General features: G+C 45.4%; 1 long non-coding RNA gene across 1 annotated transcript; it reads left to right on the top strand.

The window, feature by feature from the left end:
- The first annotated feature begins 11,979 nt into the window (after positions 1–11,979).
- Positions 11,980–21,513, top strand: LOC139760023 (uncharacterized). Its single transcript, XR_011715211.1, has 3 exons — positions 11,980–12,027; positions 12,807–12,921; positions 21,354–21,513. It is a non-coding gene; the product is annotated as an uncharacterized lncRNA (long non-coding RNA).
- Positions 21,514–24,513: the final 3,000 nt, after the last annotated feature.

Raw genomic sequence — 24,513 nt, 5'->3', positions numbered from 1 at the left:
AGTGCACTTTCGTGTAATAATCACATCATCAGGGGAGACACAAGAGAGAATTATAAGTCAGTTGATATACATCGAAGAGACGAAGCTAGGACGCCATATGGTAAACATGTGATATTCCAACCACATGGACAATCACATGCAGGTAAAACTACCAACAAACAGGGACAAGAAGTGTCAAATGTTTTCGTATAATCACATCGTCAGGACTGAGTATACAAATAGAGAGAACCAGAATATGATATACGTGCCACCACTGGGCGCGGCTGACAGAGAATTAATTATGAAGTGTAGGAATATCGGACATAGGTAACCTTCGATGACCTCACACCTCTCAAGTCACAAGCTCAGGTTAACCTATGTTTTACGTAACATTTATTCTTTTTTCACTCATAAAGGTATCTATTCTACATATAAACCAATCTTTATATTCATATTGATATCTCTGCTAAGAGACTATTCAAAAATATTTCTCTCCATTATTGAGTTATTGTATAAGTGATACTGTTAACGCTGCTCTAGTCAATTTGATGACCAAAATATTTAACATGGACAAATATTGCATCAGTTTGTTGACCATACCTAACATTATTTTCATGTTTTTTAACCCTAACATTAAGAGCCTTGCCATTTGACTAATGTAAAAGATATCACACTCATTACAGGAGATATTGTACACACAACCCTTTGAGAAGTTGTAGAATTTCTGATTAAACCTTATCTAAATGCACAATTATTGATGAAGACTACACTTAAGTTAAAAGATTTTATGGAGACCGGAACATTAAGCTTACAAGTTTTTCTTTAAGTTGAACATTGTAAAGAGACATTCTATCAATTTTATGAGGTGAATCAATGAAATATTTGGGATAATGTAATTCATAATAAATGTCATTGATTTTGCAGAGTTCATCATCAATGAATCCTGGACTGTATACGCAAGATGCTTGAAGAAACATTGATGAGAACACAGAACGATTCACTTTGTGATGAGCAGAGTAGTAAAGAAACTACTATTCTACCACAATATAGAACTGATGGGCTAAGGAAGAATTATGGGATATGCACTTATCATAATCACATAAACTTGGACAGGATATCCCAGTGGGGTAGACGAAATCTGGTTAAGTTTAATCCCTTCAAGACCCAGCTTCTACCCATCTAACGAAACTTCCTCACAACTTTCCTATCACCTTGTAATTCCAACACTCGACTTTCTAGATCTACTTGGCATGAGTCACACCCACTCTATCTTGGAAAGCCTACATCACGGACATGTCTATGTTTACATGTCGAAATTTCTTTTCTTCAGAAAAGTTGCTTCGTTTACACAAAGGATTGATCCATCCATGTATGGAGTACTGCTCTCACATCTGGGGTGGTTCCAGCTCTGTATCCTTACTTGATAGAAGTTTAGTCAAAAGCGCTCCAACTTATAAACTGTCCCAGACTAAGTTTGACCCGCTTGCCTTACGCCGTGATGTTGGTTCACTTTCCCTGGTATTACCCCAAGTTTTTGCTCTCGAAAGCTGGCTCCATGCGTACCCCACCATTAGCTAGACCACGCAATGCCCGGTAAGCTGATGCGTCACATGCTTATCGTTGGCTGTTTGCAACTCAAGGGAGGACCACTTTGATAATTGCTTCTTTCCCTACATCTCGAAGCTTTGGAACTCTCTAACCTTTCACGTCTTTCCCAATAACCATATATGATCCGGCACATTTGAAAAGACAAGCTTTTCACTTCCTTCAAAATTCATAGATACTTTCCCTTGTTTTCTTTTTTTCTTTTTCATTAACCTCCCTAGATTTCCATTAAGGCCCGGCCTTGATGTGGACTTTTGTCCCTGACTGAAGCCTCCAACGTAAAGAAAAAAAATCATATAACACAAACAATAGATGTATAAAACAAACAATAGATCCCGCCACACAACATAATACTGACATAACGATCCGCCTCAGATCTCTGGTATGACGGGTCACTTCATGGTGTATCAGCTACGTACATTAAACTTAAGATATGATCTTAATCGTTTCCGTGTCTCTGTGCACATGCGTGTCCTTCACCAAGTCACGTCACGCTGTCCACTGCGGCGTACGGGGCCATCTGGATCAAGGACGTTCCCCCATATGGTTAAAGATCTCTCCCCATGCTGGGACCCGGGATAAAATACGGACAGTGAGTGTCCCTAGGGACATATCATCGGCTCGTTACCCATGCAGAGAATGAACCTGTCACACTAAACTCATGTGACAGTGTAAGGTATGACTCACCGTGGGTGTTATGATGGTGCGTCCGCTACGCTCCGCTCCCCGGGGTCGAGTGAGTACTCTTAGGTCCTCCCGGTGGAGGGGTAGACACCACCTTACGTAAGTGTTCGTCTCTAGTCTGAGCGTTGATGCCCATTAGTGTTATTTCACCCTCCTTAATAAACCCCTCTACTGATTCACACATTCAGTATTTCAGTTTCTTTACATTTCCGATGTGTCATTCATTGTCACTACGTCACCATACATTTCAGATACCATACAATGACTATCACATTCTACGTCTTACTTAATCCTATATGGGACCTGGTGTAGAGGACTTATGGCCTTGACGATGGAGCCTCTACAATGAACTTTACAGCTATACTCATGATAAAACCTATACAGAAATCTTATATTATTCTTACAATCTCATGTTTTACATATTGCGTAAAAAAGTGGTTTTAGGAGAGTGCTGAGCATTCACACGGAAGAGGCGGTAGTAAGAAGAAGGGGGAGTGGAGAGAGGGAGGGTGGAAGAAGGGGTGGCACAAACCTCCCACCGTTGATCTACAACCCACGGACCCAACGTACCACAGCTGCTTTCTCTACATCTGTCCACCTATCTTACCATAACGACCCGGGTGATGTTGCACATGATTACTTCCTAGGTACTGCATGTCCATCATAGCAAAGTATCTTATAGGGTGAGGCAGCTATAACAATAATGGTTATCTCCTGTTCTCTTGTTTTCTCATTACGTTTTGCTGTTTTTCAGAGAACACACACACACACACACACACACACACACACACACACACACACACACACATAAACTCACCCCTAACCTTTCAACCTATCTATCTATATATATATATATATATATATATATATATATATATATATATATATATATATATATATATATATATATATATATATATATATATAGGGGGTGAGAGAGTATCATTAAATTTTAGGGAGAATAAAAAGATGTTCTGGAAGGAGGTAAATAAAGTGCGTAAGACAAGGGAGCAAATGGGAACTTCAGCGAAGGGCGCAAGTGGGGAGGTGATAACATGTAGTGGTGATGTGAGAAGGAGATGGAGTGAGTATTTTGAAGGTTTGTTGAATGTGTTTGATGACAGAGTGGCAGATATAGGGTGTTTTGGTAGAGGTGGTGTGCAAAGTGAGAGGGTTAGGGAAAATGATTTGGTAAACAGAGAAGAGGTAGTAAAAGCTTTGCGGAAGATGAAAGCCGGCAAGGCAGCAGGTTTGGATGGTATTGCAGTGGAATTTATTTAAAAAGGGGGTGACTGTATTGTTGACTGGTTGGTAAGGTTATTTAATGTATGTATGACTCATGGTGAGGTGCCTGAGGATTGGCGGAATGCGTGCATAGTGCCATTGTACAAAGGCAAAGGGGATAAGAGTGAGTGCTCAAATTACAGAGGTATAAGTTTGTTGAGTATTCCTGGTAAATTATATGGGAGGGTATTGATTGAGAGGGTGAAGGCATGTACAGAGCATCAGATTGGGGAAGAACAGTGTGGTTTCAGAAGTGGTAGAGGATGTGTGGATCAGGTGTTTACTTTGAAGAATGTATGTGAGAAATACTTAGAAAAGCAAATGGATTTGTATGTAGCATTTATGGATCTGGAGAAGGCATATGATAGAGTTGATAGAGATGCTCTGTGGAAGGTATTAAGAATATATGGTGTGGGAGGCAAGTTGTTAGAAGCAGTGAAAAGTTTTTATCGAGGATGTAGGGCATGTGTACGTGTAGGAAGAGAGGAAAGTGATTGGTTCTCAGTGAATGTAGGTTTGCGGCAGGGGTGTGTGATGTCTCCATGGTTGTTTAATTTGTTTATGGATGGGGTTGTTAGGGAGGTGAATGCAAGAGTTTTGGAAAGAGGGGCAAGTATGAAGTCTGTTGGGGATGAGAGAGCTTGGGAAGTGAGTCAGTTGTTGTTCGCTGATGATACAGCGCTGGTGGCTGATTCATGTGAGAAACTGCAGAAGCTGGTGACTGAGTTTGGTAAAGTGTGTGAAAGAAGAAAGTTAAGAGTAAATGTGAATAAGAGCAAGGTTATTAGGTACAGTAGGGTTGAGGGTCAAGTCAATTGGGAGGTGAGTTTGAATGGAGAAAAACTGGAGGAAGTAAAGTGTTTTAGATATCTGGGAGTGGATCCGGCAGCGGATGGAACCATGGAAGCGGAAGTGGATCATAGGGTGGGGGAGGGGGCGAAAATTCTGGGAGCCTTGAAGAATGTGTGGAAGTCGAGAACATTATCTCGGAAAGCAAAAATGGGTATGTTTGAAGGAATAGTGGTTCCAACAATGTTGTATGGTTGCGAGGCGTGGGCTATGGATAGAGTTGTGCGCAGGAGGATGGATGTGCTGGAAATGAGATGTTTGAGGACAATGTGTGGTGTGAGGTGGTTTGATCGAGTAAGTAACGTAAGGGTAAGAGAGATGTGTGGAAATAAAAAGAGCGTGGTTGAGAGAGCAGAAGAGGGTGTTTTGAAATGGTTTGGGCACATGGAGAGAATGAGTGAGGAAAGATTGACCAAGAGGATATATGTGTCGGAGGTGGAGGGAACGAGGAGAAGAGGGAGACCAAATTGGAGGTGGAAAGATGGAGTGAAAAAGATTTTGTGTGATCGGGGCCTGAACATGCAGGAGGGTGAAAGGAGGGCAAGGAATAGAGTGAATTGGATCGATGTGGTATACCGGGGTTGACGTGCTGTCAGTGGATTGAATCAGGGCATGTGAAGCGTCTGGGGTAAACCATGGAAAGCTGTGTAGGTATGTATATTTGCGTGTGTGGACGTATGTATATACATGTGTATGGGGGTGGGTTGGGCCATTTCTTTCGTCTGTTTCCTTGCGCTACCTCGCAAACGCGGGAGACAGCGACAAAGCAAAAAAAAAAAAAAAAAAAAAAATATATATATTTCAAACTATTTGCCATTTCCCGTGTTAGCGACGTAGCGTTAAGAACAGAGGACTGGGCCTTTGAGGGAATATCCTCACCGGGCCCCCTTCTCTATTCCTTCTTTTGGAAAATTAAAAAAAAAACAAGAGGGGAATATATATATATATATATATATATATATATATATATATATATATATATATATATATATATATATATATATATATATATATATATATATATATATATTCATTTATCTATTTATTTATCTATATATTTATTTTCCTTTGTCACTGTCTTCCGCGTTAACAAGGTAGCGCAGGGAAACACACGAAAGAATGGCCCAACCCATCCACATACAAATGTATATACATACACGTCCACACACGCAAATATAGATACCTATACATCTCAACGTATACATATATACACACACAGACATATACATATATAAATTGTACATAATTCATACTGCCTGCTTTTATTCATTCCCATCGCCACCCCGCCACACATGAAATAACAACCCCCTCCCCCCGCATGTGTGCGAGGTAGCGCTAGGAAAAGACAACAAAGGCCACATTCGTTCACACTCAGTCTCTAGCTTTCATGTATAATTCACCGAAACCACAGCTCCCTTTCCACATCCAGGCCCCACAGAACTTTCTATTGCTTATCCCATACGCTTCACATGCCTTGGTTCAATCCATTGGCAGCACGTCGACCCCAGTATACCACATCGTTCCAATTAACTCTATTCCTTGCACGCCTTTCACCCCCTGCATGTTCAGGCCCCGATCACTCAAAAGAGGGTGATTATTGGTGCATATGCACCTGGGTATAAGAAGAAAGATCATGAGAGGCAAGTGTTTTGGGAGCTGCTGAGTGAGTGTGTTAATACTTTTGATGCACGAGACCGAGTCATAGTGATGAGTGACTTAAATGCAAAGGTGAGTAATGTGGCAGTTGAGGGAATAATTGGTGTACATGGAGTGTTCAGTGTTGTAAATGGAAATGGTGAAGAGCTTGTAGATTTGTGTGCTGAAAAAGGACTGGTGATTGGGAATACCTGGTTTAAAAAGAGAGATATACATAAGTATACGTATGTAATTAGGAGAAATGGCCAGAGAGCGTTATTGGATTACGAGCTAATTGATAGTGGCGCGAAAGAGAGAATTTTGGATGTTAATGTGCTGAGAAATGTTACTGGAGTGATGTCTGATCATTACCTTGTGAAAGGGAAGGTGAAGACTTGTAGAGGTTTTCAGAAAAGCAGAGAGAATGTTGGGGTGAAGAGAGTGGTGAGAGTAAGTGAGCTTGGGAAGGAGACTTGTGTGAGGAAGTACCAGGAGAGACTGAGTGCAGAATAGAGAAAGGTAAGAGCAAAGGACGTACGGGGAGTTGGGGAGGAATGGAATGTATTTTGGGAAGCAGTGATGGCTTGCACAAAAGATGCTTGTGGCATGAGAAGCGTGGGAGGTGGGCAGATTGGAAAGGGTAGTGAGTGGTGGAATGAAGTAATAAGATTGTTAGTGAAAGAGAAGAGAGAGGCATTTGGACGATTTTTGCAAGGAAATAGTGCAAATGACTGGGAGATATATAAAAGAAAGAGGCAGGAGGTCAAGAGAAACGTGCAAGAGATGAAAAAGAGGGCAAATGAGAGTTGGGGTGAGAGAGTATCATTAAATTTTAGGGAGAATAAAAAGATGTTTTGGAAGGAGGTAAATAAAGTGCGTAAGACAAGAGAACAGATAGGAACATCAGTGAACGGGGCTAATGGGGAGGTAATAACAAGTAGTGACGATGTGAGAAGGAGATGGAGTGAGTATTTTGAAGGTTTGTTGAATGTGTTAGATGATAGAGTGGCAGGTATAGATGGCCAGAGAGCATTATTGGATTGCGTGTTAACTGATAGTCGCGTGAAAGAGAGACTTTTGTATGTTAATGTGCTGAGAGGGGCAACTGGAGGGATGTCTGATCATTATCTTGTGGAGGCGAAAGTGAAGATTTGTAGAGGTTTTCAGAAAAGAAGAGAGAATGTTGGGGTGAAGAGAGTGGTGAGAGTAAGTGAGATTGGGAAGGAGACTTGTGTGAGGAAGTACCAGGAGAGATTAAGTGCAGAATGGAAAAAGGTGAGAGCAAGTGACGTAAGAGGAGTGGGGGAGGAATGGGATGTATTTAGGGAAGCAGTGATGGTTTGCACAAAAGATGCTTGTGGCATGAGAAAGGTGAGAGGTGGACGGATTAGAAAAGGTAGTGAGTGGTGGGATGAAGAAGTAAGATTGTTAGTGAAAGAGAAGGAAGAGGCGTTTGGACGATTTTTGCAGGGAAATAGTTAAATGACTGGCAAATTTATAAAAGATAGAAACAGGAGGTCAAAAGAAAGGTGCAAGTAATGTAAAAAGGGCTAATGAAAGTTGGTGTGAGAGAGAATCGTTACATTTTTTGGAGAATATAAAGATATTTTGGAAGGAGGTAAATAAACTGCGTAAGACAAGAGAACAAATGAGAACATCGGTGAGGGGGTTAATGGGGAGGTAATAGCAAGTAGTGGTGAAGTGAGAAAGAGATGGAGTGAGTATTTTGAAGGTTTGTTGAATGTATTTGATGATAGAGTGGCAGATATAGGGTGTTTTGGTCGAGGTGGTGTGCAAAGTGTGAGGGTCAGGGAGAATGGTTTGGTAAATAGAGAAGAGGTAGTGAAAGCTTTGCGGAAAATGAAAGCCGGCAAGGCGACCGGTTTAGATGGTATTGTAGTGGAATTTATTAAAAAAAAAAGGGGGGGGGTGACTGTGTTGTTGACTGGTTAGTAAAGGTATTCAGTGTATGTATGATTCATGGTGAAGTACCTGAGTTTTGGCGGATTGCGTGCATAGTACCATTGTACACAGGCAAAGGGGATAAAGGTGGGTGCTAGAATTACAGAGGTAAAAGTTTGTTGAGTATGCCTGAGAAATCATATGGAAGGATATTGATTGAGAGGGTGAAAGCATGTACACAGCATCAGATTAGGGAAGAGCAGTGTGGTTTTAGAAGTGGCAGAGAATGTGTGGATCAGGTATTATGAGTATATGGTGTGGGAGGTAAGTTGTTAGAAGCAGTGAAAAAGTGGGAAGAGAGGAAAGTGATTGGTTCTCAGTGAACGTCGGTTTGCGGCAACTGTGCGTGATGTCTCCATGGTTGTTTAATTTGTTCATAGATGGTGTTGTTATGGTGGTGAATGCAAGAGCTTTGAAGAGAGGGGCAAGTATGCGGTCTGTTGTGGATGAGAGGGCTTAGGAAGTAGGTCAATTGTTGTTCACTGATGATACAGCGCTGGTGGATGATTCGGATGAGAAACTGCAGAAGCTGGTGATTGAGTTTGGTAAAGCGTATGAAAGAAGAAAGCTGAATGTTAATAAGAGCAAGGATATTTGTTTCAGTAAGGTTGAGGGACAAGTCAACTAGGAGGTAAGTTTGAATGGTGAAAAGCTGGAGGAAATGAAGTGTTTTAGATATCTGGGAGTGGATTTAGCAGCGGATAAAACCATGGAAGCGGAAGTGAGTCACAGAGTGAGGGAGGGAGGGAAGGTTCTGGGAGCGTTGAAGAATGTGTGGAAGGCGAGAACGTTATGTCGGAGAGCAAAAATGAGTATGTTTGAAGGAATAGTGGTTCCAATAATGTTTTATGGGTGAGAGGCGTGGGCTATAGATAGGGTTGAGTGGAGGAGGGTAGATATGTTGGAAATGAGATGTTAAGGACAATATTTGGTGTGAGGTGGTTTGATCGAGTAAGTAATGTAAGGGTAAGAGAGATGTGTGGTAATAAAAAGAGTGTGGTTGAGAGAGCGGAAGAGCGTGTAAGGAAGTGGTTTGATCACATGGAGAGAATGAGTGAAGAAAGATTGACAAAGAGGATATATGTGTCAGAGGTGGAGGGAACGAGGAAAAGTGGGAGACCAAATTGGAGGTGAACGGATGGAGTGAAAAAGATTTTGAGGGATCGGGGCCTGAACATACAGAAGGGTGAAAGTCGTGCAAGGAATAGAGTGAATTGGAACTATGTGGTATTGACGTGCTGTCAATAGATTGAATCTGGGCATGTGAAGCGTCTGCGGTAAACCATATGAAGTTTTGTGGGGCCTGGATGTGGAAAGGGGGCTGTGGTTTCGGTGCATTACATATGCCAGCTAGAGACTGAGTGTGAACGAATGTGGCCTTTGTTGTCTCTTCCCAGCGGTACCACGCCCGTGCGCGTGGGGAGGGGGTGCCATTTCATGTGTGGCGGGGTGGCGATTGGAATGGATGAAGGCAGCAAGTATGAATATGTACATATGTATATATGTATATGTCTGTGTATGTATATGTATGTACACACACACACACACACACACACACACACACACACACACACACACACACATACACCTATAGATAGTGGAGGACACAGTGGGTATTGATTTAGACTGAAAACAGAAGGTCGGTGAGGCCCATATGAGGCATCTTTTTCAAATAGAAAAAGTCTGTAGATCATTTTTCCTTAACGTGCATTTTTGTCCCTCACCAGATAGAGCGCGATTCATCCATCGTTCCCTCTCTGGTCCACCTTATACTTGTTATCATTCTTTACGTTGATAGAAACCAGGACTAGTCCATTAATCTATCAGTCTTTGGGGGGAAATCTATACGTCTTCAAAGAACAGAAAAGTCCCGCCATGGATCAGAGAATGGTAGACAACGAGAGAGGATATGGGTCTCATCTTTATGGGTCTCAAAGACCTTATGGTTTAAGGTTACCAACAAGGAGAAGGGCAGGGAAAGGTTAAGAGGGATGTTGATCCTCTGTCTCAACCAGTTTCCACTGTAAAGAAGCCGACCTTCCCATCTCGTGAGTCGGTTAGGTCATGGAGTTACTCTAGGAGGAGGTGGGAGGTCTGAGGTGAGACGTCTGAGGTGGGACGTCTGAGGTGAGACGTCTGAGGTGGGAGGTCTGAGGTGGGACGTCTGAGGTGGGACGTCTGAGGTGAGACGTCTGAGGTGAGACGTCTGAGGTGGGACGTCTGAGGTGAGACGTCTGAGGTGGGACGTCTGAGGTGGGACGTCTGAGGTGGGACGTCTGAGGTGAGACGTCTGAGGTGGGACGTCTGAGGTGGGACGTCTGAGGTGAGACGTCTGAGGTGAGACGTCTGAGGTGGGACGTCTGAGGTGGGACGTCTGAGGTGAGACGTCTGAGGTGGGACGTCTGAGGTGAGACGTCTGAGGTGGGACGTCTGAGGTGAGACGTCTGAGGTGGGACGTCTGAGGTGGGACGTCTGAGGTGAGACGTCTGAGGTGGGACGTCTGAGGTGGGACGTCTGAGGTGAGACGTCTGAGGTGGGACGTCTGAGGTGGGACGTCTGAGGTGGGACGTCTGAGGTGGGACGTCTGAGGTGAGACGTCTGAGGTGGGACGTCTGAGGTGGGACGTCTGAGGTGGGACGTCTGAGGTGGGACGTCTGAGGTGGGACGTCTGAGGTGGGACGTCTGAGGTGCAGATGAAACAAGAAGGAAATATGATGATTGGTGATGGAAACTGACGTGCTCCTTCCAGCTGAGTTTCTCGTTCAGGTTGACATTGTGAGGTCGGTGGGGCAGAGCAGCCTGGGAAGGGATGGGGTCTAGCAATACAAGTGTGGAGTGTTGTATAGTCGCGAGAGCTGATGTCAACTGTCGTCATTGGTACAGTCTTCAACATGCGTACTTCTACGAAGCATGTGTGTGTGTGTGTGTGTGTGTGTGTGTGTGTGTGTGTGTGTGTGTGTGTGTGTGTGTAGTTAGCTTTAGGTAAAGTACAGTTCTACACTTCTACAGCCTCTAGAACTTCTGTATGGTGTCTGCATTAACCATGTCCTCAGTCATTCCATTCCTCAAACACTCTTATACAATATAAGTACTTCTTTACACAATGCTTAACAAGTTTCTTTCTTAGTTTCATATTATGTTCTCTGGTTGCTCTATCTTTACTTTAGTAGGAGTGCTTTAGTAGGAGTGACCAAACATGAGGAGCATACTATAGTTTTCACCTTATTCAGTATATAAATATCTTTCTAAATATTTCCTTAACTATAAACTTGGTTATTCTAAAACTTGCCATCGGACACTTTGTCTTCTGTTCTTTTCTTAAAATATTGGGATTCTGGCGCCAGGTTAGGGACGATTCAACTCCCAAGTGCTTCTCACACACACACACACACACACACACACACACACACACACACACACACACACACACACACACATAATCCTGCAACTTATTTCCTTAATAGATAATAATCATAATGATGCCCTGTTTCACGATGCCCCAGTCTCACTACCTTCCATTTACTCGGGTTGCATTTCATCAACCACATATCAGACTAACTCTGAAATTATGTTCTTGTGTGTAAGGAGAGTCAGGGACAGATCTCACACACTGTCTCTTGTCTCTATTCCTCTCATATACATCCCAGTGTACCAGAATGCTCTCTCTTATGAGAGGAAATAGAGACACGATACAGTGTCTGATATCTGTCTTTCTGTCGTAAATACCCTTTTCATGCGTAGAACTGACTGATGGATTTTAGCCCAAGGTCTTCTTGACCCTGTTGTGACGAGCCAACAACAGTATTACGTATGGCCTTACTCTAGAGATGAAGGGACGACACCTGCTGAAGGAAAGAACTCACGTTCTTTTCAGAAGATTCGAGATACTTTTACCAGAAATTCGTCTGTGACGAGAGAAGGTCATGTTGGAGAATCGGGAGATCTCTCAGCCAGCCACCGTCCCTCTGGTCCAGTCTGTGCCGGGAGGCCGCCCTGGGAGGTCAGGAAGCTCGGAGCTCCTCTGGAGAGGTGAGGGGGAGGAGCTGGTTGAGGCCGAGGTCCTCCTGGGGGAGCCAGGTGAAGCGGGAGATCATTAAGGAAAATAGAGATTGGCGAAGAGTTGCAGAGCGGGAAGGGGGTCACTCATTAAGGTAACAGAAGCGGGGAAGTCGTTCGTGTGAGTTAGGGGAGGCGGGGAGGCGTGGAGTCGGCCAGAGGTGTGAGAGGAGGCGTGGAGTCGGCAGAGGTGTGAGGGGAGCCGAGGAGTCGGCCAGAGGTGTGAGAGGAGGCGTGGAGTCGGCCAGAGGTGTGAGGGGAGGCGTGGAGTCGGCCAGAGGTGTGAGGGAAGCCGAGAAGTCGGCAGTGGTGTGAGTGGAGGCGTGGAGTCGGCCATGAGGTCCTAGAAACTGGGAGTCGTGCAGGCAGGGAAAGGCAGAGCTGAAGACCATTCAGGGAGACATTTGGAACCTGGTCGATTTGCAGAGACCAAATGGTTCGTCCAGGGTGTGAGAGGGTGGGATGAAGACCCTCCTGGAAGAGCAGAACAGAACCCAGTGGCTCGTCCAGGGTGAGTGAGGCCACTCCTATAGGTACAGGACATAAGTGTTGCTGGCAAGTTTGAACATTTTAGTTATAAGGGAAAGCCAGCGACCCAGTCCACTGGTGGTAAGGATTTACTCGGGTGATTGGGGATCACACAGTCTACTGGTGAGGATGTATTGCAGTCAGTGACTATACACACACACACACACACACACACACACACACACACATCTCCTGACGCGGATTTAAAGGAAGTTCTCCCACAGGTATCAGGCCACAGGAGGTGTCTCCTGTAGGAGTCAAGATAGAAGTAGGAGAGTTCCAGGACCTGACCCAACACCAGGATGTTACCGTCTACAGCCTTGATCTTCACCCTGCTAGGTACCGCCCCCTATTTTACGTTACTAACACTATGTAATCAGGTGCCACTCCTATTGTACGTTACTGTCATTGTATAGTTAGGTACCACCACCTATTGTATGTTATTAACAGTGTATAGACAGGTAACGCCCCCTGTTGCAAGTTACTAGCACTGTATAGACAGGTAACGCCCCTTGTTGTAAGTTACTAGCACTGTATAGACAGGTAACGCCCCCTATTGCATGTCATTTGTACTGCATAGACAGATGTCGCCACCGAATATATGGTAGTAGTGCTGTATAGTCAGGTACAGCCCCCTATTGTATCTGTCACTTGTGCTGTATAGTCAGGTACGCCCCCTACTGTATCTGTCACTTGTGGTGTATAGTCAGGTACCGCCCCCTACTGTATCTGTCAATTGTGGTGTATAGTCAGGTACGCCCCCTACTGTATCTGTCACTTGTGGTGTATAGTCAGGTACCGCCCCCTATTGTATCTGTCACTTGTGGTGTATAGTCAGGTACCGACCCCTATTGCATCTGTCACTTGTGGTGTATAGTCAGGTACCGCTCCCTATTGCATCTGTCACTTGTGGTGTATAGTCAGGTACCGCTCCCTATTGCATCTGTCACTTGTGGTGTATAGTCAGGTACCGACCCCTATTGTATCTGTCACTTGTGGTGTATAGTCAGGTACCGACCCCTATTGCATCTGTCACTTGTGGTGTATAGTCAGGTACCGCCCCCTGCTGTATCTGTCACTTGTGGTGTATAGTCAGGTACCGACCCCTATTGCATCTGTCACTTGTGGTGTATAGTCAGGTACCGCCCCCTGCTGTATGTCACTTGTGGTGTATAGTCAGGTACCGACCCCTATTGCATCTGTCACTTGTGGTGTATAGTCAGGTACCGCTCCCTATTGTATGTCACTTGTGGTGTATAGTCAGGTACCGCTCCCTATTGCATCTGTCACTTGTGGTGTATAGTCAGGTACGCCCCTATTGTATGTCACTTGTGGTGTATAGTCAGGTACAGCCCCGTATTGTATCTGTCACTTGTGGTGTATAGTCAGGTACCGACCCCTACTGTATCTGTCACTTGTGGTGTATAGTCTGGTACCGCCCCCTGTTGTATCTGTCACTTGTGGTGTATAGTCAGGTACGCCCCTATTGTATGTCACTTGTGGTGTATAGTCAGGTACAGCCCCCTATTGCATCTGTCACTTGTGGTGTATGGTCAGGTACAGCCACAACCCAAAGTTTGATCACCCTCCCCCTGGCCGGGTATTGGCCGAAGCCAGGGTTGAGGTAAGGGTGGGTGATCGGACGCAGACTAGTTGTAGTTGTTTGGTAACGAGGCAACACGATGGTCAGTCTCACATTCCACCACCACGACACTCTCACTCATCACAGCACATTGCCATAGGACGGTAATATTTACTATATTTTGTTCACTTTACAGTAGAATATCTACAAATATGAAGGGCATGGCACAGGTCACCCTTATCAAAATGTTATTCACATGTTTTTGTATGTTTTGCCGAAATGACCTGTACGTACAGGATGTCCCGGGAAATGACCTGTATGTACAGGACGCCCCGGGAAATGACCAGTATATACAGGATGTCCCGGGAAATAATCAGTATATACAGGATGTCCCGGGAAATGATCAGTATATACAGGATGTCCCGGAAAATGACCTGTATATACAGGATGTCCCGGGAATGATCAGTATATACAGGATGTCCCGGAAAATGACCTGTATATTGTTACGAACTCAGTTCTTATTCGGGCAAGGTCGCCAGTAACATATATATGTTACAATTACTATACTGATCCTTGTCTTGCAAGGACGTTAGATTTGTTATGTTTCACAACACAGGATAACACTATCTGAACGTTATGGGACTGAATCAAAGACCAGCATTACAACTACTTACAATGAAAGGAATTGAAGTGTACAAAGATAAACACACGAAAGGCACAACTCATTTACGTTAATACTGAACGTGAGTTTAACATTGAACATGAATCTAACATTGAACATGAGTTTACATTCCAGGTAAGATTTCAAACCAGATCTCCTTCCTTTATGACAAATAACATTACACTTAGTTAGACCCTTCTATGACAAGTTCATCTCTATGGTACTCAATTATGACAGACAAAACAATGTAGCGTCTGTGTCGCACTGCACTCGGGTAATGGGCTAACAGCAGGGGGGACACCATTTACCTCGCTGGGCTAGAGAGAGAGAAATCGCATCTCAGCGGGTGTCAGGGGTATCTATTACACGTAAAGACGAGCGTCCGCCCTGCTGATACAACGCTACCCTCGATTGGCTATGGGACTAAGAGCACTTGTGATTGGTTGGAGTATCCTAATGTCCGTAGCACATTCTACGTAGTTCACCTTCCCTTGGTCCTCTTGTTTACGACTGCAGCGATGACATGTCCCGTAAGCTGGTGACATACCCCGTAGCTGACTGACAACTTAATGTCACGCCTCTGATAAGGGTCCGGGTGCTCAAGGACAGGTCGCCATCTGGCTTGAAAATGAAATTATTAAGACAAATAACTCGGTCAGGGAAGTGAGGTCTGAGCCGAGAGCAACAACGCCCTACACAAAGGCACACACACGTTATATATACACAAACATGTGGGCAGACGCACACACAGGTTCGTAACAATATACAGGAAGCCCTGGGAGATGACCTGTATATACAGTATAGGATGCCACGGGAAATGACCAGTATATACAGGACGCCCCGGGAAGTCATTGCCACACTTTAGGAGGGTTAGGCATCTCCGTAACTACTGGGAACTGGACATATGTTGATGTAACGTTGTTTACTTAGAATTACCGAAACATAAACCTTGTGAAAGCTGTCAGATGTGTCCTGGGAGAACCTGTGCTGTGTGATCATAGTGTGTGTGTATGTGTGTGTGTGTGTGTGTGTGTGTGTGTGTGTGTGTGTGTGTGTTGTAACTTATTCCTCAACAGGTATGGGTAATCCGGTTGGAGGACGTGGGCCTCGTTCACTTAACACTTGAGCCAATCGATAACCAAGAGAGCTCTGATAGCAGGCCACTATCAAGCTGGAACATCGATTGGGGAAATCAGTCGCATCACTGGATCAGTAAGGCAATTACTGTGAGGCGATGGATACAGCAGCTTGAGGGTGAAGGACATGTCGAGACCCGAAACCAAGATCCGGTCGCCTTCGTGTTACATCACCTGCTGACGACGCAAGGCTCCTCCATGCTGTCAGGCAAGCCCCCAAAACGACCTGGATCAGGGATTTTAGACTTCGGTGTCATCCAGGTACCACAAGACGTGGGATACGTGGGGCAAGGCTGACGTGCTGTGTTCCAGCTGTGGAGGAAGAGTTAACACAGGTCCCCAAGACGGGACGACTGTGATTTGCTGAGCAGCTCATCCGTTGTGTTTAAAGTTTTGGCAGAAAGTGATTTTTTGCGGAGGAAAAGACCTTTTTTTTTTATCTGTGTTAGCTACTGGGAGACACTGCTGGAGACCTTTAGATACTCAGTATGAACCCATGAATATTCAAGAGAGGGCAAGAAGTGGTAAGGGGACTGTATCACTGCATGGATGGATGTGGACCTGGGGACTCAGTGGTTCAGTCGTCACCCAAAGTTTCAGGTTATTGGCTGACTTGCGAAGAGGTTGAGACTCTACCCACATCGAAGTATGATTCGGTCGTGGAGTGTGTCAGAGAAGACCAGGAAGGCTGTGGAGAGGAAGGCGAAGGAGGGAGGGAGGAAGGGAAGTGTGGGAGAACAGACAAAGTCGTCCTGACGTTTGCACAAAACTGGTGCATTCTGTTCCGGCCCGACTGCTGCAGGCAGAGGCCCAGGGTGACTGGACAAAGTATTAGTGAAACTATTTGTACTGGGGAAATGTAATTCAAAATACAGATCATTAAGCGTTTACTCTACTATTTTCCGAGTGTTTGAAAGAGCATTTAACAAAATACTGTGATACTGTAAGGGCGAGGTGAGGGGATCATGTAAAAAGGTATTAATATTAATGACATCACTAATTCTACATAAATTGATACTGGCTAAAAGTACTCACATTATTACTGATAGTATTCATGCTACTACAACATACACTGTTTACCCACTGTGATATCGACTGTGATGGGGCTTATCGTTTCCATTAACATTATGACTGTTTTAGTCCTTTCAAGGTGACATTTATCAGTATTCATATTCCATAACTAGATGGAGACCGTCTCATGTTTGCAACGCTTCACTGGCAGCATGGTATTGTGGTGAACCATTACGTTATGAATACATGATATGTACGTGCATGACATCTCAAAGTTCGTATATAATTGCATAGTCAGGTATTACTCCCCTAGGGTATAGTCAGGTACCGTCCCCTACTGTATCCTAATGGCACTGTATAGTCTGATACTTCACCTTATTGTATGTTACTAGCAATGTATAGTCAGCTACAGCACATATTATATCGGTTACCAGTACTGTAGGGAATGTAAGGTGTTCGGTTGAGGTGGCATGTGATATGAAAGTCATTGAGAGTGATTTAGTGAAGAGAGGCAAGATAGTGAAAGCTTTGTGAGGGACGAAATATAGCAAGGCTGCTGGAGTGGATGGTAGTGCCGTCGAATTTGTTAACAAAGGTGTTACTGCGTTTATGACTGGTTATTTATGATTTCCATGTATGCAGGACCATGGTGAGGTGCCTGAGGATTGACAGAATGCACGTATAGCACCACTGCATAAAAACGAGAGGGATAAAGGAGTGTTCAAACCGGAGGTATGAGTGGATTGAGTGTACCTGGTAAGTTGTATTGAACGAGTGAGGGCCCTGCACAGGGCATCAGACTGGGGAGGAACAGTGTGGTCTCAGAAATAGCAGAACATGTGTGGATCTGAAGAACGTGTGTGACAAATATACTTAGAGAAACATATCGATTTCTACGTAGCATTTATGCATCTGGACGAAAGCATGTGATAGGGTTGATAGAGATGCCTTGCTGAAGGTCTTCAGAATATATGGCGTGGGAGAAAATCTGCTGGATGCAATGAGAAGTTTTTATCAAGGTGTAAAGCATGTGTACGAGTAGGAGGAGAGTGAATGGTTCCAAGTGAAAGCTGATCTGCAGTACGGGTATGTGATGTCCCCATGGTTGTTCACGTTATGGGTGAGGTGGTTAGGGAGATGAATGCAAGTCTTGGAAAGAGGGGCGAGTATGTAGTCTGTAGGGGATGAGAGGGCCTGAGATATGAGTCAGTTGTTTGCTGTTGGTGGCAGATTAGAGTGTGGAACTGCAGAAGTTCGCGACTGAATTTGGAGGGATGTGTGAAAGGAAGAAGGTTAGAGAAAACGTGATTAAAAGCAAGGATATTAGGTTTAGCAGAATTGAGGAACAAGTTAGTTGAGGTGTGAGTTTGAATGCAGAAAACATGGTGAAAGTGATGTGTCTTAGATATCTGGGAGTGAGCGTGGCAGCGAATGGAGCCATGGAAACGGAAGTGTTATTGGTGGGAGGGAGCAAAGGTTCTGAGAGCGCTGAGGAATGTGTGGAAAGAAAAATCGTCATCTAGGAGCGCAAAAATGGGTATGTTTGAAGGAACAGTATTTTCAAAAATATCATATGGTTATGGTTGCGAGACATGGACTATATATATATATATATATATATATATATATATATATATATATATAGGGTTGTGCGGAGGAAGGTGGACGCGCTAGAAATGCAATTGTTTAAGGACAATATGTGGTGTAAGTGGTTTGGTGCAGTGACTAATGAAAAAGTAAGAGAGATTTGGTAATAAAAAGAGTGTGGTTGAGAGAGCTGAAAATGGTGGGCTGGAAAAGTCTGGACATATGGAAAGAATGAGTGAGGAGAGGGTAGATGTGTTAGTGGTGGAGGGAACAAGGAGAATAGGAAGACCAAATTCAGATGGAAGGATGGAGTGAAAAAGATTTTGAGTAATCGGGCCTTGAACAAGCAGGAAGGTAAAAGGCGAGCACGGGATGGAGTGATTTGGAACAATCTGGTATACTGGGGTCGACGTGCTGTCATGGGACTGAAGCAGGGTATGCGGAACATCCTGGATAAACTATGGAATGGTCTTTAGGATCCTCGTGTGGAAAGGGAAATGTGGTTTTGGTGCATTACACATGGCATCTCGAGAATGGATGTAAGCGGATCTAGCGTTTCTTCGTTTGTTCCTGCCGCTACCCTGCTATCGCAGAAGACGTTAATCATATATATATATATATATATATATATAGAGAGAGAGAGAGAGAGAGAGAGAGAGAGAGAGAGAGAGAGAGAGAGAGAGAGAGAGAGAGAGAGAGAGTAAACTCTAGATTGGTATGGGCAGAACTGTATGTGAGAAATACCTAGAAAAAACAAATGGATTTTTATGTAGCATTTATGGATCTGGAGAAGGCATATGATAGAGTTGATAGAGATACTCTGAGGAATGTATTAAGAGTATATGGTGCGGGAGGCAAGTTGTTAGAAGCAGTGAAAAGTTTTTATCGAGGATGTAAGGCATGTATACGACTAGGAGAGGAAAGTGATTGGTTCTCAGTGAATGTAGGTTTGCGGCAGGGGTACGTGATGTCTCCATGGTTGTTTAATTTGTTTATGGATGGGGTTGTTAGGGAGGTGAATACAAGAGTTTTGGAGAGAGGGGCAAGTATGCAGTCTGTTGTAGATGAGAGGGCTTGGGATGTGAGTCAGTTGTTCGCTGATGATACAGCGCTTGTGGCTGATTCGGGTGAGAAACTGCAGAAGTTGGTGACTGAGTTTGGTAAAGTGTGTGAAAGAAGAAAGCTGAGAGTAAATGTTAATAAGATCAAGGTTATTAGGTACAGTAGGGTTGAGGAACAAGTCAACTGGGAGGTAAGTTTAAATGGAGAAAAACTGGAGGAAGTGAAGTGTTTTAGATATCTGGGAGTGGATTTGGCAGAGAATGGAACCATGGAAGCGGAAGTGAGTCACAGGGTGGGGGAGGGGCCGAAGGTTCTGGAGGCGTTGAAAAATGTGTGGAAGAGAACATTATCTCGGAGAGCAAAAATGGGTATGTTTGAAGGAATAGTGGTTCCAACAACGTTATATGCTTGCGAGGCCTGGGCTATAGGTAGGGTTGAGCGGAGGAGGGTGGATGTGTTGGAAATGAGATGTTTGAGGACAATATGTGGTGTGAAGTGGTTTCATCGAGTAAGTAATGAAAGGTTAAGAGAGATGTGTGGTAATAAAATGAGTGTGGTTGAGAGAACAGAAGGGGATGTATTGAAATGGGTTGGTCACATGGAGAGAATGAGTGAGGAAAGATTGACAAAGAGGATATATGTATCAGAGGTGGAGGGAACAAGAAGTGGAAGACCAAATTTGAGGTGGAAGGATGGAGTGAAAAAGATTTTGAGCGATCGGAGCCTGAACATGCAGGAGGGTGAAAGGCGCGCAAGGAATAGAGTGAATTGGAACGATGTAGTATACCGGGTTCGACGTGCTGTCAGTGGATTGAACCAGGGAATGTGAAGCGTCTTAGGTAAAACATGAAAAGTTTTGTGGGGCCTGGATGTGGAAAGGTAGCTGTGGTTTCGGTGCATTATACATGGCAATGGGAGGGGGTTGTCATTTCATGTGTGGCGGGTTGGCGACGGGAATGAATAAAGGCAGCAAGTATGAATTATGTACATGTGTATATATGAATATGTCCGTGTATGTATATATATATATATATATATATATATATATATATATATATATATATATATATATATATATATATATATATATATATATATATATATGTATTCCTATGAGTCCACGGGGAAAATGAAACACGAAAAGTTCCCAAGTGCACTTTCGTGTAATAATCACATCATCAGCGGAGACACAAGAGAGAAATATAACAGTCAGTTGATATACATCGAAGAGACGAAGCTAGGACGCCATTTGGTAAACATCACATGTTTACCAAATGGCGTCCTAGCTTCGTCTCTTCGATGTATATCAACTGACTGTTATATTTCTCTCTTGTGTCTCCCCTGATGATGTGATTATTACACGAAAGTGCACTTGGGAACTTTTCGTGTATCATTTTCCCCGTGGACTCATAGGAATATCTTGATCACGCGCAAAATTGTGATCCTTTCCAACATATATATGTATACGTTGAAATGTATAGGTGTGTATATTTGCATGTGTGGACGTGTATGTATATACATGTGTATGTGGGTGGGTTGGCCCATTCTTTCGTTTGTTTCCTTGCGCTACCTCGCTAACATTGGAGACAACGACAAAGTATATATATATATATATATATATATAGAGAGAGAGAGAGAGAGAGAGAGAGAGAGAGAGAGAGAGAGAGAGAGAGAGAGATCCTGATATATTTCAGACAAGTAAACATGAGTTTCATACCATTACCTTCTTCAGGGTTCCTGCCATGCCAGGTTCATACCAGTCAGCTACCGACGGAGGGCAGGTATTATCCGCAGGACCACACCACTGATGGGCTACGTGGGGTATTGGCGTCGCCCACTGGAGATAACATAGAAAATGGAAGGCCAGGCATCTCTGGAGACACTCCAGGTGCCACCAGTCTTATGGGGTCTTGGTTAAGTGATAAGATCACATCCTTGACCAACGACGAAGTTACCATCAACCGAACTTACAACGCAGAGCTGGAGGATTGTCCCGTCTCCCTGGAGATGTTGGAGACGATCCCAGAGGAGCTGGGTGCTCGCGCTGGCCAGCTCCTAGCTCACCTGGGAGTCCCTTCCTTTGCCCTACTCACCCACTGTGATGCAGGTGAACTTTCAGGTCATCTTATGGTGCTCTTCATCTCGTCCCAGTAATATAAAGTTGGTCATCACTGGTGATCAGTCAGACTCACACCTTCAGATATGGTGTAAACAAAATAACAATAGTCACATCTAACTGTTTACAGTACATTGTACGTTGTCTCTTGAGCGAGTAACATGATAATCATTACCATCTTGGCTTAACAAATGTCTATCATATTTCTCAGTGTAGGCGACCAGTGTTAAGTTGGAGGTGACCCTTGTTGCAGGGTTTGTGTCCCGGGCTACGGCTGCCGCCACGCAGGCCCCTGCTGGTGCGTGGAGCCTCACCGTGTGTCTGTTCACCTCGCTCTCCGCCCTCAGCCAGGCCGTCATGCGACACCCAAACCACGCCCACTGCTTCCTCCGCCGCAGGTGGACGGTGGCTCTGCTGGGCACCCAGACCTGGGCCGCCGGCGTCATCCACTCTGCCAAGAGAAGTGGATTGTACGACGAGGTCAGTTGTCCTGTACGATGAAGTCATCTGTCTTGTACGATGTCAGTTGTCCTGTACAATGAGATCAGTTGTCCTGTACGTTGAGGTCAGTTGTCCTGTAGGACGAGGTACCTCACACTGGTACTGTAGGGTGGAGGTACCTCACTTTGGCACTGTAGGAAGGAGGCACCTCACACTGGTACTGTAGAGTGGAGGTACCTCAGACTGATACTGTAGAGTGGAGGTTCCTCACACTGGTACAGTAGGGTGGAGGTTCCCCACACTGGTACTGTAGGGAGGAGGTAACTCACATTGGTACTGTAGGATGGAGGTACCTCACACTGGTACTGTAGGGTGGAGGTACCTCACTCTAGTACCGTAGGGTGGAGGTACCTCACACTGGTACTGTAGGGAGGAGGTACATCACATTGGTATTGTAGGGTGGAGGTACCTCACACTGGTACTGTAGGGAGAAGGTACCTCACACTGGTACTGTAGGGAGAAGGTACCTCACACTGGTACTGTAGGGAGAAGGTACCTCACACTGGTACTGTAGGGTGGAGGTACCTCACATTGGTACTGTATGGAGAAGGTACCTCACACTGGTACTGTAGGGTGGAGGTACCTCACACTGGTACAGTAGGGTGGAGGTACCTCACACTGGTACTGTAGGGTGGAGGTACCTCACACTGGTACTGTAGGGAGAAGGTACCTCACACTGGTACTGTAGGGTGGAGGTACCTCACACTGGTACTGTAGGGTGGAGGTACCTCACACTGGTACTGTAGGGTGGAGGTACCTCACACTGGTACTGTAGGGTGGAGGTACCTCACACTGGTACTGTAGGGTGGAGGTGCCTCACACTGGTACTGTAGGGTGGAGGTACCTCACACTGGTACTGTAAGGTTGGGTGGGGATTTCTAACACTGGCACTACTAGTACTACCAATACGAGGTCGTCACTCCTCCCCTGCTCCTCCCCTGCGTTACTAGTGCCTGATGATGTCCTTGTTATCGTTATCATGTCCACTTAGAAATGGTTATCGTCCGTCCAGTTCCCATGACATCCCGTCCTTCCCCGTCGTTCGTCCAGTACCCTTGACATCCTCGTCGTCCGTTCAGTACCCCTGACATCCCCGTCCTTCCCCGTCATCGTCCAGTTCCCCTGACATCCCCGTCATCCGTCCAGCACTTCTGACATCCCCGTCATCCGTCCAACACCTCTGACATCCGCGTCATCCATACAGCACCCCTGACATCCCTGTCATCCGTCCAACACCTCTGACATCCATGTCATTCGTCCAGTAAGCCTGACATCCCCGTCATCCGTCCAGCACCCCTGACATCCCCGTCATCCGTCTAGTAATCCTGACATCCCTAAGTAGACGTCTGAGCCTCCTGCTGTGGTCATGACGTGTGACGTCCCTCCTGTCCACAGCGTATACACTGGCTGGTTCTGGTGACGGGGTCGGCCTGGCCCGTCACACCCACCCTCCCGTTGTACCGCCTCACACACCGCGTCACCTGGCTCCGCTGGACCTCCAGGATACAAGGTGAGTTGCTGGCGGCCTTCCTCTACATTATAGATCGTAACTCTCATATGAATAACTAAAGTTACTTTAATACGTCTTAACTTGTTCATCTGAACGGTGTAACTTGAGTATGATGGCCTGGTCAGGTCAGAGGTCAGGCTCTCACATCCTGGGAGGTTTTCACCTAGGCTGGAGGTCCTCACCTGGGGTGGAAATCCTCACCTAGGGTGGAGATCCTCACCTGGGCTGGAGGTCCTCACCTGGGGTGGAGATCCTCACCTGGGGTGGAGGTCTTCACCTGGGCTGGAGGTCCTCACCTGGGGTGGAGATCCTCACCTGGGGTGGAGGTCCTCACCTGGGTTGGAGGTCCTCACCTGGGGTGGAGATCCTCACCTGGGGTAGAGGTCCTCACCTGGGGTGGAGGTCCTCACCTGGGTTGGAGATCTTTACCTGGGGTGGAGGTCCCCACCTGGGATGGAGATTTTCACCTAGGTTGGAGAACCTCACCTTAGGTAGAAGTCCTCACCTGGGGTAGAGGTCCTCACCTGGAGTGGAGATCCTCACCTGGGGTGGAGGTCCTCACCTGGGGTGGGGGTCCTCACCTGGGGTGATCTTCACCTGGGGTGGAGGTCCCCACCTGTGGTGGAGGTCCTCACCTGGGCTGGAGGTCCTCACCTGGGGTGTAGATCCTCCCCTGGGCTAGAGGTCCTCATCTGGGCTGGAGGTCCTCACCTGGGCTGGAGGTCCTCACCTGGAGTGGAGGTCCTCTTCTGGGGTGGAAGACCT

This window comes from Panulirus ornatus, chromosome 34, assembly GCF_036320965.1.
Source record: "Panulirus ornatus isolate Po-2019 chromosome 34, ASM3632096v1, whole genome shotgun sequence".
Taxonomy (NCBI): Eukaryota; Metazoa; Arthropoda; class Malacostraca; order Decapoda; family Palinuridae; genus Panulirus; species Panulirus ornatus.
This window is presented reverse-complemented; position numbering and strand designations above follow the sequence as displayed.